The sequence below is a fragment of the Anser anser genome (genome assembly GCF_964211835.1).
Source record: "Anser anser genome assembly, chromosome: 24".
Taxonomy (NCBI): Eukaryota; Metazoa; Chordata; class Aves; order Anseriformes; family Anatidae; genus Anser; species Anser anser.
In genome coordinates, this window is record NC_139745.1 from 1,286,957 (window position 1) to 1,293,946 (window position 6,990).

General features: G+C 58.7%; 1 protein-coding gene across 12 annotated transcripts in view; it reads right to left on the reverse strand.

Annotated features, from left to right (window-relative positions):
* Positions 1–4,417, reverse strand: part of SCMH1 (Scm polycomb group protein homolog 1) — a 69,843-nt gene extending 65,426 nt beyond the window's left edge. For 6 of the 12 annotated variants that reach the window (XR_014575180.1, XR_014575181.1, XM_083810224.1 and 3 more), the window contains exon 1: positions 4,297–4,417. The gene's annotated coding sequence lies outside the window, so the exon portion shown is untranslated. The remainder of the gene's footprint in view (positions 1–4,296) is intronic. The other 6 variants (XM_083810216.1, XM_083810217.1, XM_083810219.1 and 3 more) reach the window with 6 other exon arrangements.
* Positions 4,418–6,990: the final 2,573 nt, after the last annotated feature.

Below are 6,990 nucleotides of genomic sequence, written 5' to 3' on the forward strand. Positions count from 1 at the left end.
ACGGGAGCCGCAAGGACAACTTCCCAGTCCCGATGAAGTCAGATCTCAGGAAGAAAGGATCCGGTGGGCTCATGTGCGGCACTGCAGGACATCACCCACCCACGTGGCCTCCGGGATGAGGCTGCCATGCAAACAGCAGAGGCAGCAGAACAGGATGGTCATCTTTTCCTTCCATTCACGGCCAAATTCTTGAACTTTTGCTCAGGATGAGTCTGCATTAAACCGCAAGACTATGCAAAAGGAGGGCTGAGGCACAAATTCTGCTCAAATCCCTGTTACAGCCACAGGAACATTTGGTAGGTGTCTGAAGGAACCCTGCTGGCTGCGGTGCCATATATCATGGCACCTAAATCTGCCAGAGGTCACCTGTCGGAAACCTTTGTAAAAAAGCTCAGCACTATGCTGTTCTTTTACAGTAATTTAAGGCAGAGAGATCGCTGGGAATTAAAGTTTTCAGCACAAGCCAGGCAGCAGCGATGCCTCTGCTCTGAACTCTCCTTCAGCTTGGTGACACTTCAGCGGCTTGACGCTGCCAGCTCAGGCCACTAGACACGAACGAGTCTCCTTTGATCCCGAACAAGCCAAGCAAAAACTGGTGATAAAGAGACAGAGGACCTCACGTGCTTCCCGCTACTTTCACATTTGCATTATCACTTCAAACACTGAGCAAGAATTTAGGGAAGTCTTCACAGTGAGATATTTTTTAAGCTTGGAAAGCATTAAAAAACACACAACGCCTTGCCTTTAGAACTAGGTCCTGCCATCTTTGGGATAAAACATTGCTCACGTCCCACGGCTTGGGGTGCACACGCTGCACCGGGGTGTACGGCAGGGGCGAAGGAGGTTGTTCGGAGTTACAGCCTCATTGCACCCAGAGACTTCTTGTGGGGATGTTTTTTACCTTGAGATGTTTCTGACTTCCGTAGGAGATTAACAACCTTGCAAAAGAAGGTGGGAGCTGCAGCTACTGCTCTGTCCTCAGCGCGTCTTGCTTCATATCCCACGGACCTCTCCTGGTCATCTTATGGGGAAAGCTTTTAAACAGAAATGGGCAACTCAACGACTCAAAATCCGTTTGTCCCACTGCAAACTGAATTTCAGTTTCAGTCAAGAAAAAAGAGAGATAGGGGGCTAGATGCAAGCATAATGGCTCTAAGGGAACCAAACACGCCAAGTTTTAACTCACACCAGCACTGAGCCCACGCTGCTAGCACGCTACTCCAGATTTTGCAAATAGGAGCTTGCAGAGCAAGCCAAGTCTTTTGCCACAATTCAACGTGCAAATATGCAAACGTCTGATCTGCCTTCCTTCTGCATGTAATGGTACTTGGACACACCTGAAACGCGATCGTTTGGGCCCACTCATTATTACTGCTCCACAGAAGCTCAGCTAATACAGTCCTGCTAAGCCCAGCCTGACCACGGCATTGTAAGAAAAGCACGGATCGACAGCGGAGTGCAGAGAAGGGCAGAGATCAGCAGAGCTGAAAACAAGCCCATATGGAAAGAGAACAGAAAGGGAGCTCAATCAGCTTAGGAAGAGAGAGCAAAGTCTCTGAATACTTTGAATATAGCTGCAGAGATGCTGGGAGTACAGCGTTCTCCATGTGCCCTGCTGATCATAAAAGCAGGAACAGGCTTAAAGTACAATACGGAGATTTATCTTAAACAGCATCAAAACCTCTCTAATGGCAAGGATGCTTGAGTGTTGCACCTGTACAGGATGTGCAACGGCCAGCAGGAGAAGCCTTAAAGGAAGAAACGTTAATCCGGAGGGGTTTTAGATGTGTACCTGATCTTACTCTGGGCTGGGAAACAACTACGTGATCCCCTGAGGTCCTCTCTGGGCACACCGTGCCCGAGGCTATGACACAAAGCGTTATGGATTCCTTTAAATTAAATATAAGGCAAGGACACAACCCCTGGAGCACTGACACCCTACTTTGAAATACAGCCAGTTGATGAATAATATCAGCATTTTATACCCTAACATCATCTTTCATTTAAAGACACCAAATGTGCTGCAAAATTCATCAAGTTTCCAGGCAAGTGACTCAGAGTTAAATATTGCTAAAATTTTATACGCAGGAAAAACAAGGTAGAGGAGACGGACTGACCTGAACTGAGGCTCAAAACTTGCAGGGATGCCACTCACGTGCCTGCTCTAGATTCTACATTTACTTTCTTTTAATTAGCTAATCACCTGATCTATTTAATACCAAATGTTTGACTAAAAAGCGGATTATCAAGACACAGATTCGTCATTTCCTAAGATGCGAATGCTAAAACAGGAGCACCTTGGGTCAACGTCTGTCTCTAAAACAAAATCACACTTCAACCATTACTAAAATAAAGGTTTGAAATAGCACAGCCGTGTGTATTTCCATCTCGCCCGCTGTAAAAGTCTCCGCCTGCTTCTGTCTGCATTTTCATACCATCTACTGGGCAGACCCTGAACTACCCGACCACGCAGCGCAGACCCCTCGCAGCAGCTCGTCCCCAGCGCCGCCTGCCCCGAGCTGGGCTCCGCTCCCTACAGCAGCGCCGAGTCACCAGCCGCTGCCGGTGACAGCTCTGAAGCGCAAGGGAGCTACGAAACTACCACCCTGTACGCCAAATACCTCCAGAAAGTGTGCTGGGACACCTCACCCTGGCCAGCTAAAGCCCGAGGGCAACATCTGAAAGGGAAGAGGCCGGCGGAGAGGAGGAGAGGAGGCAGCTGTCCCCCTGCCAGCGGCTCGGCACAGCCAGCCGCGCGCCGTTACTCCGGCAATCGAAGTGATCCGGGAGAGCGTCTTCCCCAATATTACTGGCTGCTGGAGAGGGGCTGCCACATGGCTGTTCTCAGCCACTCAGCGCACAGTGTTTACTATAAACAACAACAGTAAACAGAAATGGAGCCAAAAATCAAAGCTGGGTACCCTGGAGCTGGGTCTCCACGTTCCTATTTTATCCACGGAGATAATTAAGTTTAGTATAGAGCTGCTGAACCTGAAACGGCCAAGGCCAAAGCCAATGTTACTGAGCACATCCAAAACACAGGCCACGGACTTGGATTTATCATCTCTACCTTCAGTCACCGAGACTCCAAACTGCTGCCACGGTTTCACACAGGAGCTTCAAAGAGCGCGTGCACTGAACCTGAACAACGTGCGGCAGCAGCCAGCCTGACGCTGTGTTTATTTTTAAACACCTTAATATGCGTGAAAAGCTCAATTTTGCTCGACTCCCAGCTCCGCTCAAACCCTCGGTTCGGAGGGGCTACGGAGGAGAAGGAGATGTTCCCCCGGGGACAGTAACTGCGCGGTATCTCTGGCCAGCCCCTGGGACTGCCCTTCGCCCCTCGGCAGCAGCGTCCCAGGGGCAGGTTTGTGAGCGATGCCCGCTCCTGCTCCCAGCTCTGTCCTCGTCCCTCTCCGCACCACGGGCTCCCTGCTGTCCTCCAGGGCTCGCGGCCAGGGGCAGGCGGCACCGCGGGCTGGCAGCGGGAGCCTGCGGCACCTCCGGCAGCACGCTCCCGTGTCCCTGCTCCCTTTTCGTACACAGGGTGGCAACAGGCAGCGCACAGCACCAGGGAAGGCGAGGGGCTCGGGCAGCCTGCTGAAAGCACTCCCGGGCCTCTGGGGGACGACGCAAGGCATCGCAAAGCGCTGCGGGAAGAGCTCGGGACCCGAATCCCACCCTGCGCTTACGGGACCCCCTCGTCCAGCCCTGCCCAGAGCCAGCCCAGGGCGCAACAAAGCCCCGAGCTCCTGGGGCTGCTCCGCGGGCAGCCGGCCCCGGCGCGGAGCCCCCCGGGCCTTCCAAGGGCACCGCAGCCCCCGGCCCCCGCGGCCCGGGGCAGGAGCGGAGCGGGGCCGGCAGCGGGGCCGGGAGCGGGGCCGGGGCCCCGGCGGGCACCAACAGGTGTCGGCGGGACCGGGCGGGCAGGGCCGGGCCGGGCAGGGCAGGGCAGGGCAGCCCGGGGCAGGCCGGGCCGGAGCGCTGCCAGGCCGGGCGCGGTGCGGGCCAGGCGGCGGCCGGGCCGCGCTGACAGCCGGGCTCCGCTCCGCGATGCTCCGCGCCGGGCCGGGCCGGGCCGGGCCGGGCCTGCCGGGCTGCCACCGCGGGCGGCGGCGGCGGCGGGGGGGCCGCGGTGCCTTCGCCCACCCCGCGCGGGCAGCGCCGTGCCCGGAGCCCCGCGGGCGGTGCCGGCCGGGCCGTGCCCAGCGCCGCGCCTCCCGGCCGGGCCGTGCCGTGCCGGGCCGGGCCGGGCCGAGCCGTGCCGGCCCCCCGCCGCCCCCCCCCCCCCCTCACCTGCGCGGCCGCCGAGCGCTGCTGCTCAGTCCCTCGCCGCCGCCATGTTTCCGATGCGCAGTGAAGGCGGGGAGCGGGGGAGGGAGCGCGGCGGCCGCCGGCCCGGCCCGGCCCAGCGCCGCCCCCTGCCGCCGGGACAGCGCCGCGCGGGGCTGCGGGGCCGCGGGGGGCCCGCCCCGGCCCGGCCCGGCCCGCACGGGGAGGCGCCCCCCGGCAGCCCCCGGCCCCGCACAGCCTCCCCTGCCCGCCCCCGTGCCCCAGGCCCGCTGCGCGCAGGTGGCGGCCGGGCCCGGGGCCTGACCCCCGGCGGACAGCCGCGGGTCGCTCCGCGGACACGCCGCGTGTGTGGGGGACTGCGGGGTCCCCGCGGGGGCCTCGCGTCCTAACCCGGCCGTGGGACGAGCGGGAGAGGTGACCCCGGGGACACCGCGCTCTCCTTCGCCAGCTGGAGCCACGCTGTCGGCCAGCCTGCAGCTGCTTCGTGGCGGGGCTTGAGAGAGGTGTCCCACACATACCTCGCCCTTGGCCAGCGGTGCCCTTGGATAAGGGGCATCTTGTTCCCCCGGACACCCCCAAACTTCCTCCCTGGGCCCCCAGATGCCCCCAGGCCTCCTGCCCCGACCAGGCCCTCGCCCTGCGTGCGGCCCTGCAGCCACCTTCCAGGTGGGGACACCACAGAGGGATCCCAGCGCCCCAAACCTCCCTGCCGTGGCCCCCAGCCAGAGGGGCACCCCACGCCCCCGCTGTACTCAGTACAGAGAGCACAGAATACAGTACGCAACGTACTCAGTACCTTCACGGCACCCTTTGTGGCTTGCGGACCGACCCTCGTGCAAGCCAACCCCGACCAGAGGTGGACCTGTCCTGCCCTGCAGTGCAACCAGAGCCTACACACAGTACCCCAAAACATCCCCTAGCGTCCCTTAGCTAGAGAACACCCAATCTGACACATGGCTACTCTAAGGGCCACCTTCGTCCCCCTTCCTCCTGTGCACCAACACAGCCACAGCCACCTCTACCCACAGCAGAGCCCCCCATCTGCTCACCCCTGCCTCTGCCCTTTCCCCGGGTCTCCGTGCCCCACAGGGTGGGCAGGCAGCACAAGGCCCGGTGCAGCCAGAAGGCAGCAGCACGCGGTGGTCCCGGAGCCAGGTTCCCAGCTGAGGGTGCCATTTCCCCCTTGTTCTGCACAAATGGTCTGGCTGCTGGATTGGCCGTGCTGAGGACCCTGCTTCCACCGCAAGATACTGCAACTGAACAAAGCCATTCATCTTAATTATCAACTAGCTCACGCTGCAGCTAGTTACAGAGCAAGAGATTGTGTCCTCTCTCTGTGTGCTGGCTAGCCTGAAAAATAGCAACACGTATATTGCATTCTGGAGATCCAGTTATCTTCAGAGCTGCTCGAGTCAGTGGTCAGTGGATCTAAAGGACTGCTGCTGGGTAGTTGTGACTTCTCACGATACAGATATTTCACTGAGAATATGGAGACATCACTTTGGAGTGACTCATGGACGTATGTGACAAGCCTTCTCAGGAAAAAAAGCACCTGAATGCTTTCCAAAGTGCACGTAGTGACATGACAAACATCTGAGTCTCTCCCTTGACTGTTCTCTTCTGCTGTGGGATTACATGGAAACTCATGTATTTTAGCTCAAAACCAAAGCAAAAGATCAGAAGGAAGCATCGTTGGTACAGACGGGGCCTGGCTGTGTTTGGAAAGGTCGTGCCTGAGGGAGCTCTGCCCGGTGCAGAGACACTGTCCTCGGGGAGAGCTCTCTTGTGCCTGAGACTAGAATTACCCACCCCTGTCTGTCAGGCATCGTGTCCCACAGCTTCAGGCCAGTTCACTTGAAACAGCTGAGACTCAGCTGGAGCCAGCACACTAGGAGAGAGTGAGACTAAGGCGGAGGGCAGGTTCGTCATCGCCTGAGCCGCAGCAAGTGCTCTGCAGCCTACTGGGGTGGGGTGGGATGGGATGGGGTGGGATGGGATGGGATGGGATGGGATGGGATGGGAAGGGATGGGATGGGATGGGATGGGATGGGATGGGATGGGATGGGAAGGGAAGCAGGTTGCAGCTACCTTGGCGGCAGGGATGTGAGTGCCCCTGGGAATGTGCGGTTGTCAGCGTGCATTTTCAGCCAAAGGATTTGGCCAAACCTTCTGCCAGGCAGCACGGCCTCCACCCTGCCCCGGTGCAGTGTCAGCAACCTGCTCCTCACGCATGCACTAGTCCTGGCAGCACCAAAGGCTTCCTGCTAGTAGCTTTGTCACACGCAATGAAGGGAGGATGAAGCCATTTACTGCGTGCTGTCAAATCTGCGATGCTCTTTATCCTGGCCTGGAAGTCACGCTGATGCTGAGCAGAGAGGAACGCAGTAAAAAGCCAGGGGCTCTGGTGGTGCAAAGTGAGGGGGAGTCGTCACACCGCTGCCCCTGGGGGCACCCTTGCAGGAAGGTGTGAACCGTCTTGGCCCACTCGTTGTGCTCTTCTCTTTTCCTTTGGGGCAGCTAATGCCATTCCCTGCGCTGTGAAGGCTGCAGGCAGAACCGGCTGGCTGACCTCCATCTGCTGGAGGCAAGACACAACCCAACGGAGGCGCTAATGCTGTCCTGCCTCAGATGCTGGCTCGGCCCAGCCCCTGCAAGGTTTGGGATCCTGCCCAAGGCCAAAAGAGCTTCTGGCTGGCA